At 38.0% G+C, this 13,292-nt stretch overlaps 1 long non-coding RNA gene across 1 annotated transcript in view; it reads left to right on the top strand.

The window, feature by feature from the left end:
• LOC140609432 (uncharacterized) overlaps positions 1-13,292 on the top strand; it is a 65,411-nt gene that overhangs the window by 18,097 nt on the left and 34,022 nt on the right. Inside the window, exon 3 of the long non-coding RNA XR_012011265.1 lies at positions 4,765-4,825. This is a non-coding gene — a long non-coding RNA (uncharacterized lncRNA). The remainder of the gene's footprint in view (positions 1-4,764; positions 4,826-13,292) is intronic.

Below are 13,292 nucleotides of genomic sequence, written 5' to 3'. Positions count from 1 at the left end.
CTATCTGGGACTAACTCTGCAAAAATCATTTAAAAGGGTGACATTTAAAAAATAAAGATTAAAAGTTCGGAAAGGAACAGAAGTCACCCACACCGGGCCCCACTGGCGTGTAAATCCAAGTTTCTTAGGGCTGCGAGTCTCCGGGAGAGCACGACCCAGACCTCCTGCCTCCACCGTGGCTGCTCGGCTCCCGCGAGCCCCCCGACTTCCCCCCACGTACAAAACCCCTTCGGGTTTGAACACTGTCGTCTGAATGTCGAGCACGGTCTTGGCCAGGACACAAGCGCCGAGGCTGCAGGGGGAAGCCTGGGCAGTGCAAAGCATCTTTTCCATGGGAATTTGAAATATGCATTTGGGGCTAGCCATGGGGGGGACTCCCTGGTTCCCTTTTGTCACCAGGGCCGGATGAAGGCTGTCTGCAGTCACCCCACTAGGCTTCGGGAGTAGAGGCCCACCCGGCTGCGCCCAGCCTGGCCGCACACGGTCACCTCGGGGGGCGTCTGAAGAGCACCCTGGGGAGCCGGCTGCGTCCTGGCCATGCTGCACCCAATTCTAGTCGGAGCTCTTCGCTCTAAAGGATTATAGGGCTTAGAAACATAGGATATTTGCATTTAGTTCTGGAATTATTGAAAATGGCAACCACTGGGAAGACCAGGATGTTTAGGTACGAGCTGTACGCGTGCTATGACTGACATGCCTTTTTCCAAAAAAGGTGGCTTTGGCATCAAAAATTAGTCATCCTATCAGTAGGAGGGGCTTTGCTGCCAATAATCCCCAATGCAGATTACCGTGCGGGGTGCTCACCAGCCCCACCTCGTGCGGGGGTCATCGAGGCCTGAGAGGCTTCGGGAACCACCAGCCAAGGAGCCAACCGGCCTGAAAAACCACTACTCTTCTCTGCCAAGAAGTTGTGGAGAGTGAGAGAGGCTGTTTGTATTTCTCCCTTCCTCGAAAAGAGAATAAGATTATTTCTCAAATATTTGCCGAGGAATCTATCATTCTAAATGCATTTGAATGGTCGTAGAGAAATACTTCTGTTTTAAGGAGGCCTCGGCGGTGCCGGAGAAAGTGCAGCAAAGGCTCATGTGGAAAGACCTCTGCAGTGTGCTGCAGCTTGATTGTTCACACTTCAAAGCAATCCTAGGAAAAACTGTAAATAAGGACGAGGCATAAAACTCAGGCGGCACCTGGGAATACTCAGCCCACTGCCCCACTGAACAGAGTCGGCTTCTGGCAAACGGCCAGCCTCCGAGGATAAATCTGGAAAGGCTTAATGTGCACTGAAGAACCCAGGCTCTCAGAAACCATGTGAGTGCACTTAGCTTCGTGGCACTTAGAGAACTTGTCTGACTCCCTCGAATATGAAATAGATCTGGTCCTGATGGGTGACACCAGCTTCTAGGACCGTGGGCACACCTGCCCGACAATTCGGAGTTTAGACCAGGGGAGTGCCTTTCTCAGGAGACACTTCTTCCTTCCTCTCTCTCCTTTGATTTATTATTATTATTATTTTTAAGATTTTATTTATTTATTCATGATAGACACAGAGAGAGAGAGAGAGAGAGAGGAGAGAGAGGGAGGCAGAGACACAGGCAGAGGGAGAAGCAGGCTCACTGCAGGGAGCCTGATGCGGTACTCGATCCCAGGACCCCGGGGTCATGCCCTGGGCCCAAGGCAGGTGCTCAATCACTGAGCCACCTGGGTGTCCCTCTCTCTCCTTCTAAAGGCACATTTGGACCGAGCAGAACCTCGGCAGCAGTTCTTGAACACTTTAACCCAATGAAGTTACCCTGGGAAGGTAACTGGGCGAGGATTACAAAGTGGGAGTCATGGAATGATGACAAAGGCTTGGGGAGGGTCACACAACCCAGGTCCCACGGCGATGGCCACACAGCCCTGCCTCCCCTCTGCAAGTACAGACTGCCATCGCGCCTAGCAGCGACCAGCTAAGGGTTTTTTGCATTGCTCATCCTAAAATAGTCCCGGGTGTTGAAGTTTCTGTCCTGTACTCCCCAGAGTAAGGTCCTTTGGCACAGGAACCACTGCAACAAACATAGGCCACAGATCACTTGTATATTTTAAAACAGGAGATGCACAGACATCGCATAGACTTTTTTTTTTCTTCCCATGATAGCCTGGTAATAAAAAATTTTAATACAAAAACCTTTCGTCTTCAAAGGGATCTGAAAAAAAAAAAGTAATTATCGAACGCACCAGCAAATGTTAGATTTCTATTAAGTTAGCTCAATTTTCCAGTGTCTCTTTTCTTTCCTTCAGCATACATTTCTCCATTGCTGGCTTCCCCAGAAAAATAACCGCTTTGAATTTATCCCTGAGCTAAAACCTATCGAATAATTGACAAAAAATCTTAGCTAACTTGAAAAGTGACTTCCATAAAACCCCGTTTGCTATTTGGGGGCACATTCTGCGCTCGGTGAATGAATGTACCCTTTCCCCCCATTTTATCAGCAGCAGGAAGAGAATCTTCTTCAAATGTGAAACTTTCTTATAAAGCCAAATATCTTTTGTGCTACTGTGAGTCATACCTGAGCAAGTCTTTTATTCCTTTGTGATTTTTTATCAAAGTTCAGATTTTTTGAGAAGATTGTGGAATTTTCCAAATAGGGTTCACGTACTACATTCTTCAGCTATGCATTTTGTTTTGTTTTGTTCTCCCAAAAAGCTATGAGGACTAATCCAGAGCCTGACACTCGTCTTGCGTTTCGCATTCAATCAGTCGACTTCTTAAGACGGCAATGACTTCAACGTTGGTAACTTTGCGTCACCACCATGGTTGTATCTGTTGTGAAAATACTGAAAAATTGCTACACAGGTTGGTAGGGAGCCACCTCTGCAGGCCCTTGGAAGGGTCTCTGTTCTCTCTGGCCCCACCCCAGGACCACCAGGCCCCCCTTGCCCCCAGCGACCTCAAATGCCTGTGTACCCTGAGCCCTGGAGCCCTGCACCTCAGCTAGATTCAGCATCTATTCTGGTGGAGGGTTGCCCATCCCACAGGTATCCTTGAAAACTCACCCCAACTTGGGGGCCCCTGGTGGGTTCATGGGCTATGCATCAGCTCAGATCACGATCTCCTCCGGGCCTAGGATGGAGCCCTGCTGCCTCAGGCTCCCAGTGGGAAGCCTGCTTCTCCCTCTCCCTCCTCCCCTCCCCACCTCCCTCACCCTCTCCATCTCTCTCAAATGAATAAATAAAATCTTAAAAAAAAAAAACCCACCCTGGTTTATGTGTACTGGAGACAATGGGGTTAGACTGTCGAGGTTGAATCCATCCCCATCACCTTCTTCATAGAATGGAGATAATAATAAGCCTTAGCTCAGAGGGGTTTTGCGCCCATTAAACAAGACAATACACGTGAAGCGCTTAGAATAGCACCTTTCAGTACATGTTCAGTATTGTCTTCTTTGGCGCCCGAAGAAGGAACAGAGCCCCAATTTCTTGATTACGAGCTTAGAATTTTTCCACTAAGCAACACTTCTCCCGCTCAAATGTTGCTAGCGATACAATAAGGTACAATTCAAGAGCAACCACGTGAGTGAGAAATGAAACACATTTCCAATCTCCATCGACTTTGAAAGATGATTCACTTGGTAGGATTGCATGTGGATTTTCACAATTTACAATACTACGATGCAGAGAGACGAGAGTGATAACTCGCATCCCCTGGAGCCAAGTAGAACTTGAATTTGACTGAAGGGGAAAGTCAGGGAGTACCTCACTGCCATCTAGCACTGGCCTTCCCTTCCCGAGGATGATGTGAACACTTGCACCTTCGAAAAGTGCTACATTAGCTGCCCCTACAGCAGCTCCACTGTCTAGGCAGAAGCAGGGCGGGGGAGTGGGGGCAGCGGTTGGTGATGGGACCACAGTAGGTGAGGGGTTCAAGGGAACAGCATTGTCTTTGCTTTAGCCTCTCCGTGCTTTGTCCCTAAGCACTGCACAGTGGGGTGGATCCTGGTCCTCTTAAGCCAATCCAATTGGTTCATTTAAAAATTAGCTCCTGTTTTCAGCGTAATTGCCAAACTCTTGTCACTTTTGATGTGCATGTTGTGGGAGGAGAGGGGCCTGTTAAGAGGTGGGGATACGAAGAGAAGGATAAAAGGGAGATGCCAGCTAATCCAATTAAATGGCCTGTCTTCTTGCTGTGAATTAAGTATCACCTTCCTTTTGCCCCCACTTTCTGTGAGAGGGCATGACAAGCATTAGCCGCAGGAGTAATTGATTATTCTATTGACACCTACTACACTGCCAGATGTCCCAGGCTGGGATGCACTCCTTCATTACTGGACTCTGCATCATAAAAATAATTTAAATTGGATGGCAAAACAAAATAAAATAAAAGAAACTGGATGTGTGAGCCTGACTCAATATCAGTCACAAAAGCAGCCGTATGAGTGTGTTTAATGAAAGAAGGACAGCACGGTCAAATTAGTGTTGGTCATATTTTGGAACACGGTTGGAACAGATAGTTATGGTTTTTTCCCCCTCTAAGATTATCAAATTCTACTTCTAAGGTTACCTGGCTACATTATTTATTTATTTATGTTGACAAATAGGTTCTCCCCTTAAAAATGCTTCTTTGATGAAAGTGTAATTGTTTTGACAGAAAAAAAAAGGGATTTAATAGTGACATGACCCCCATAGCCTGTTTAGTAAAGATGAATTTTTAATTAAAGAGGAGAGAGAAAAGTGAATGACCTGTAGACACTCAATGAGTAGATTTCTCAGCTAATCTCTTCTTTCTAGGATTCATGAAGACACATGCACAGCCATGGGTGTGGTGAATCTAAAATGAGCAAATGTGTGGGTGAGTGTATTTCTGCTCCTAAGAGGCCATAAGATGTCTTCAGAGCCAGAGCCAGGTCTGGATTAAAATCTTCAGTAGCCAAAGCAATAAAAACCATTATGAAAACTTTTGTTCCCACCTTCTAACGACTAATTAAAAAAAAAAGAAGTTCAACTCTTACGTGTATGTAAGAAAATTGGGCAAAGTTCCAATTTCTCCCATATCAGCTTATAATGCTTTTTCTTGATATATCAAAAATAAAGCATTCTTATTCATCTAGATTGTTGCACCCCAGCTTTTCTGGAGCCCTGAAAATGTGCTTAGTCTGTCTATTGGGTGGTTAAGGGTTTTCATTTGAGAAAATAATGTTTTAATTATTATTAATATTATTATTTTTACTGCTCCTTTATCATCCAACTTCTGATTCAAGAGTGTTCACAGGAGTGTTGACTCCTATGAAGCAGGTTCATTTTGAAGTGGTCACTCCTTACCTTGTTTCTGCACTTTCTGTCTCACCCACTTTGCAAACCATATACTACCCAGTAGCCAGTCATTGTTCACAACACTCTCCCTCTTCAAATCCCTAAATGGGTTCCCATTGTCATGATACTAATGAGGATGACAGCAAATACTGAAAGAGCATTTTGCTACTTGTCAGGTTCTATTTTTAGGGCTTTTCCCATACTAACTGATTTGATCCAGAGAACAATCCTGCAAGGTGGGTACTATTATTATACCCAGTTCACAGATGTGAAAATTGAGCAGAGAGGAATTAAATATCAACCAAAATCGCACAGATGCCAAAAAGGCAGAGCCAAGATTTAAACACAGGCTGTAGTTTCAAACAGTAAGTATCAAAAAACCTAAAATTCTTGCTTTTAAATAAAAAAGGATAAGAATAATGACTTCTCAACAGCATTTTTAGAAGCTAGAAAGTCATGGAGCAAAACCTTCAAAATTTCATATGAAAATTCTTCTCAATCTATATTTCCATACCTAGGAAAACTATCAATTAAATGTGATGGTTAGGGGAAAAGGACATTTCAGACATGCAAAACTCAAAACAAAATGGTCCTTTCCTCGGGAACCTACTAGAAGATGTGTTCCACAAAAGGAATGAGTAATCCAGATTAAAGATAGCTACAGAATCCCAGAAACAGGACCACAGGAGAGAGTGAAGGGAGTTTCCACAGTGACAGTAAAAGTAGTCTAAGACAGATGAGTAGCAGTTCTAAGGAACAGTCTATATATGACCAGAAGATTAGGAGCTTCAGAAAAAAATTAGAACTGATAAATTACATGAAAAATGTGACCAACTAGAACGTCATATTGAGAGATATTTTATAGAGCTGTTTGAATTCTAAAAGCGATTTGAGAACTACCAAGCAAATTTTTTAAATCCCTAAAAAAAAAAAAACACTCTAGGAAAACAAAACAACAAAAAAGTAGCACAAAAAATGGAAATGTAATCAAAATACTCGAGTCATTAGTAAAGAATATGTTCATGCTTATAAAAGTGAAATCACCTAATATGGATTTAACAAATACTTGTGATTTAACAAAACTTGGAAAGTAACAGGGAAAATCTTCATTGATTAAAACAGAAAGTCACTGGACAATGTCTAATTGACTGATCAGAAGGTAGTAGAGTACAATATGCACACACACACACACACACACACACACACACACACACACATTTACTTTAGAAATAGGAATGCCCCAGAAGGATGGACAGTGTTGAGAATGGCTGATTCTGGCATAACAGGCAGGAGAGAGATTGCTGTTTTTAGTTTGAGTCTCATGGGTCCAGTGGACTTCAATGTTCATGTATTACTTTGACAAAAATAGTAAATGTACTTTTTGAACTTTCAGAATTAATCATGTTAGATATATTTTTTAAGATTTTATTTATTTGAGAGAGGGGGGAGACAGAGAGAGCATGCCTGGAGGGAGAGAGAGAAACCGACTCCCGCCTGAGCAGGGAGCCTGACTTGAGGCTCAATTCCAGGACCCTGAGACCATGATCTGAGCTGAAGGCAGATGCTTAACGGACTGAGCCACCCAAGCAGCCCAGTCACGTTAGATATTAGAACTTTTTTTGATATAAACCCAACATTATGTTCATAAACAACAAAATAATAGCTACCATTAATGGGTGCTTACTCTGTGCCAAGCACTATGACAAGGGATTTTACACATTATCTCATTTAAAAGCGTGGCCCAATCCTGTGGAAGTTGACATTTTTGTTCCCATTTTATGAACAAAAAACCTAAAAACCAGAGAGATGGAGGGACTTTCCCAGGATAACTACCTAGGAACAGGAGTCATGAATCCTGTTATAAGACTATATTAAGTGCTGTGGCAAACTTCCAAATAATCTTCTAAAGTGGCTGTCCCATTTTGTATTTCTACTAGCAAAAAACAAGAGTTCTTATTATCCCATATCCTCCTCAGCAATTGGTTTTGTCCATTTTTTAATTTTAGCCATTCTAATAGGTGTATAATGGAATCTCATTAATTGGAACTCCATAATGACAAATAATATTGAGAATTTGTTATAAGATTATTTGCCATCTATATACTATCTATATAATTTCATTGGTAAGGTGTCTTTCATTGGTAAGGTGTCTTTCAGATCTTTGTACATTTTTAATTCAATTACTTATTTTCTTATTGTTACATGTTTTTTATATATTTTAAACACAGATCCTTTATGATATATGTGTTGGGCAAATATTTTGTCCCAGTGCATGTATGGCTTATACTTTTATGCTCCTAATAGTGTCTTTCTCAGAGCAGACGTTTTTTAGTGAAACCCAACTTACCAGTTTTTTTCTTTTATAAATTGTGCTATTATATTTAAAACTTACCACTGAACCCAAGGTCATGTATATTTTCTTATACATTTTTATATTTTTTCAAGAAGTATTATGGTTTTGAATTTTACATTTAAGCCTTGACCCATTTTGAGTTATTTTTCACAAAAGGTGTAAAATCTGTGTCCTGCTTTATTTATTTATTTATTTTGCATGTGGATGTCCATTTATCCTGGCACCATTTGTTGAAGAGACTGTTCTCTGTCCATTTATTTTGCTTCTTTGTCAATGATCAGTCGACTTTAGTAGTATAAGTCTATTTTTGGATTTTCAATTCTGTTCATTTAAGTTTTGTGTCTATTGTTAATATCATGCTGTCTTAATTACTGTAGCTTTATAGTAAGCCATAAAATCAGGTTGTTCTCCAACTTAGTTCTTCAGTATTTTGTTAGTTATTCTAGGTCTTTGTCTTTTTTACATAAACTTCAAAATCTGGTTTTCAATATCCACAATATGTCTTTTTACATAAACTTCAAAATCTGGTTTTCAATATCCATAATATCCTACAGAGATTTTGATTGAGATTGCATTGAATCTATAGACCAAATTGGGAAGAAGTGACATCTTAACACTGTTGAGTATTCTTACATGTAAATTTGGAATACCCAAACATTCAGATATCTTGGATTTTTTTTTATAATTACTTCATAGTTTTCTGTATATATGTTTGTGCATATTTCATTAGATTTATACCTAGGTATTCCATTTTTGAGGTGCTATTGTAAATGGTAATTTTTTTAAAATTCTAAAGTTGATTGTTCTTTGCTGGTATTTTTGTATATGAGCTTTTTTATCCTAAGACCTAGTTATTACTGTTATAAGTTCTAGGAATTTTTGTTGTTGATGTTTGGTATTTCCACCACAGATTGTCCTATCATCTATGGATAGTTTCATTTCTTCCTTCTCAATCTGTAAACTTCTATTTCCTTTTCTTATTTTATTGCACTGACAAGGACTTCCACTATAATTTTGAATAGGGCTAGTGACTGAGTACATAATTGCCTTGCTCCTGAATTTAAAGGAAAGTTTTCTGGCTTCTTAATATAAACATATTGTTTGGTGAAGGTTATTTGTACATATTCTTTATCAGACTGAGGAAGTTCTTCTGTATTCCTTGTTAGCTGAAAGTTTTATCTTGAATGGAATAGTATTTTGTCAAACATTTGATTCTGTGTCAACTAACCTGATCATATGATTTTTCTACTTTAGTTTACTCCTGTGGTGAATGCAGGATTCATTTTCTAATGGTGCATACCTGAAATGAATTCCACTTGGTCATGGTATACAATTATTTTTATTGTATTTTTTTCTGAAGCATTGTGCTTACAATAATTTTTAAAAGTATAAATTAGTTGTTGAACATAAGAGGGAGGTCTATGTCAGTGAGTCTCTGCTGAGCTGCGAGAGGTGACACTTAATGAAGCTCTGGCGTTTGCCACAACTCTTACAGAACTAACATAGTTAGTTGCCACAACATTCCATGAAATCCTCATCGTTTTCTTCAGAAATTTGAACCTCAGGTGACTGTCAAATTATACAACCTGAGATGTTTCAGAGAAATCGCAAAATATTTTACACCTTTGTTATATATGGCAACATATTCTCAAAATTCTTGCCAGGATGAAGGGGGAGAATATTCAAGGAAAAACATCTCCCAGATTTTGGGGATCCATATATAGCCTTCCCCCGAAAAATGATATGGAGAAAATAAAGCCAGTGATGGCTATAGTACAGAACGTCTAGTACTCTCAAACTTTTCTTAGGTAGGAAAAATAATCAAGAAATAAAGTTAGATGGGTTGCCTCCTGAGTCAGGCAGTGACCCAGCATTTTGGTTAAGCAGATACTGACATCTCCTCTTGCATTTCTCTTCTCTGTGGCCAGAAATGCCTGCTAGACAGGGAGACTTTGAATTGATATTCACTGTCCTACCTATGCACAAAAGTCTGTAGAAGAATGGAAGGTTCACCAACTAATCTCCCTGACAAGAAAATTTTAGCCCTAGGCTATAAAAACTTTGTAATGTATAAAACTGCACCAGTTATTTTTGTGATTTTTATATATCTATACCCAGATAGACTACAGCTGTATGTAGATTTGCTACCCACTATGTCATGATATCAGATGAATAAACATACCACCGAGGCTTTGTTTAAATATGTATAGAGGGAGCATATCTATGGAAACAGCACTTCCACTGCTTACTGCTTATTGGTAGTCACGACATAAAACATACTATATTAGCAGTATGTCGCTTTGTATAACAAGGCTGACCTATAGGAAAATAGAGATGATGCATTCAACTGTAAAGCTCACATTAAAACTTTATCAGGCTCACACATACTGAAAGCAGTTTTTACACAAAATATGAAAAAAAATCACTCATACAAGATACCTCTATTTTGATATTATGCCCTCAGCCTCAGACATGTCGAATCTCAGTAACTTTATGACTTAGGAATTATTTTATAGTTATTGGCCTCAGAACCAAAGTTTGTCTTAAAATATACTGAGTGCATTATATATATGTTATTTTTAACAGAGACAGATGCAAATTAAGATATTTAACATTCAAGAGTTGAAAAATATTCAAATTCACAATCACTGACTGATTTACTTTTGTTATTGGTATAAGATAACATTCATTGTCTGAGTTCTTATGTAATTTGGTTTTAAAGAAGTTTCTTATACCCATATTTCATTGGTAATGTGTACAATTAAAGCATTTATATTGAAATGTAGAAAAAAATATGGTTGTAAGCATTGCCATTTAAACATCCAAGTTTTAGTTAATTTAGTATAAGAAACATAGTTGTAGGTTTCTGAAAGTAGAATGTTTTAAAATATTTTCCCTTCATTTTCTTAACTCACAGATTTTGTATATACACAGTTCCCTGGCAGTTTTTTTCTGTTTTCATGTGACCCAACAGTAGGCCTGAAGCATTATAAGAAGTTTCCCTGAATTGCTCAGTCTGCAGATTACTAAAAATAAATTGATGAATATGCCATTTTTTAACACTGTCAGTAAACAAAAGCCAATGAAGTTCAAATATCTCTTAAAATAAGGACTTTTGGGGATTTGTGATTTACAAACACCGTCCTTATTAACACAGGTAAGATATATCTCAAATGATAATATATTATGCTTACAACAAAGATAGAAATTTGTTTTTCTACTTTTCAGGTCCAAATTTAGTTTCTTTATAGCATAGAAAATATTAATTTTTCTTATTTCTAGTTATTTCTATTTCTTGGTCCCAAAGAACTATCTGAAATATACTTGTAAGACTAGGGTGATGTATAATGGCTCAGTCACAACACAATTTTATTCAGAAAGAATGAATAAAAACATGCAGTTCAATTTAGTATATTGATCCTGTCTTTACTGTTTATCTTAGATTTTTAAATTAAAACATGATTTCTTAAAATATTGCATTAAAATATTTACCTTTTTTATTATTTACCTTATTTATTATGATAAATAATCACCCTCTGTATTTTTGCACCACGGGCAAATGCCTCACTTGACTCATCCTGGCCCTGGTTCAAGCACTCCTTAAACAGTGAGTTTACCAGGTAGCCCATTAGGCTTTTTACAGATTAAAAGTGTTTCTGACTATAAAGCAGTAAAAAAGGAAAGTAAACATATTTTTAGAAGTTAATTTGGTATTGAGGTGCAAATTAAGTATATTTTGAAGAATTTGAAGGATTTTAATTCCTTAAAACACATATTAGAGTCATATAAATGATTACATTTGAAAGCATTTGAGTACAACAGTATAGTCTTCAGATTTTAGTGGTATTTATATATACAATAAAAAATGGAGAATATAGAAAATGCAATCAAACTAGTTTAAAAACTGTCAAAAAAGTGTGCATAGAGGGAAAGTACCTCAACATAATAAAGGCCATATATGATAAACCCACATCTAACACGATAATCAATGGTTAAAAATGGAAAGCTTTTCTGCTAAGATCAAGAACAAGGATATCCATTCCCATCACTTTTAGTCAACATAGTATGGGAAGTCCTTGTCAGAGAAATTAGGGTAAATAAGAAATAAAAGGTATCCAAATTGGAAAAAGAGAAGTAAAATTATCACTATTTATCACTATTTATTATCACTATTTATTTCACTATTATCACAGACAACATAGTATATATAGAAAAACCTGAAGACTCCACCAAAAAACTGTTAGAACTAATAAATAAATTCAGAAAAGTTGCAGGATACAAGAATCAATATGCAAAAAAATCTGTTGCATTTCTATACACTGACAATGAACTTTCAGAAAGAGATATTAAGAAAACAGACCCACTTACAATTGCATCTGAAGAGAATAAAATACTTGGGAATAAATCTAATAAATCTTTCAGTGTGAAAGAAAGACTTACACTGAAAACAAAACATTGAAGAAAAAATTAGAGAAGACACAAATCAATGGAAAGGTATTCCATGCTCAGGGATTAGAAGAATGAATATTATTAAAATACCCTATAACCCAAAGCAATCTACAGATTCAGAGCACTCCCTATCAAAATTCCAGTAGCATTTTTCACAGAAATAGAACAAACAATCCAAACTTTTGTAAGGGACCACAAAAGACTTCAGTCAAAGCAATCTTCAGAAAGAAGAACAAAGCTGGAAGTATCACACTCCTTGATTTCAAACTATTTACAAGCTACAGTAATCAAAACAGGATGGTACTAGCATAAAAACAGACACATCAATCAATCGAACCGAATAGAGAGCCCAATATTAAACCCTCCCATATATGGTCAATTAATTTACTAAAAAAAGGGGCCAAGAATACATAATGGAGAAAGGACAGCCTCCTCAATAAATGGTCTGGAAACCCTGAACAGTCACATGCAAAATAATGAAATTAGACCGACATCTTATAGTGTACACAAAAATTAATTCAAAATGGATGAGAAAGTTTAATGTAAGACCTGAAACCATAAAACTCTTGGAAGAAAACATAGGTGGTAAGCTCCTGGACATCAGTCTTGGTGATGATTTTTTGGGCTTGACACCAAAAGCCAAGGCATCAAAAGGAAAAATAAACAAGTGGTGGTAAATCAAATTAAAAAGCTTCTGTGCAGCAAAGGAAACCAACAAAATGAAAAGGCAACCTACCAATTGGGAGAGAATATTTGCAAACCATTTATCTGAGAAAGGATTAATGTCTAAAATAAATGAAGAACTCATACAACTTAATAGCAATAAATAAATAAGTAAATAAGCCATCTGATTAATTAACGGTTAAAACAACAATAGTTATTTTTCCAAAGAAGACATAGAGATGGCCAATAGGTCAATGAGAGGATGCTCAGCATCACTACTCATCACGGAAATGCAAATCAAAACTACAATGGGATATCACCTTAAACCGGGTAAAATGGCTATTACCAAAAAGATAAGAAATACATGCTGGCTAGGATGTGGAATAAAGGGAACCTTTGTGCACTGCTGGTAGGAATGTACACTGAAATAAGCCACTATGGAAAACAGTATGAAGGTTGCTCAAAAAATTAAAAATGAAGCTACCATTTGGTCCAGTAATTCCACTTTGGGGTATTTATTCAAAGAAAAGAAAAGAAAAGA

Source organism: Canis lupus, chromosome 18, assembly GCF_048164855.1.
Source record: "Canis lupus baileyi chromosome 18, mCanLup2.hap1, whole genome shotgun sequence".
Classification (NCBI taxonomy): Eukaryota; Metazoa; Chordata; class Mammalia; order Carnivora; family Canidae; genus Canis; species Canis lupus.
This window is presented reverse-complemented; position numbering and strand designations above follow the sequence as displayed.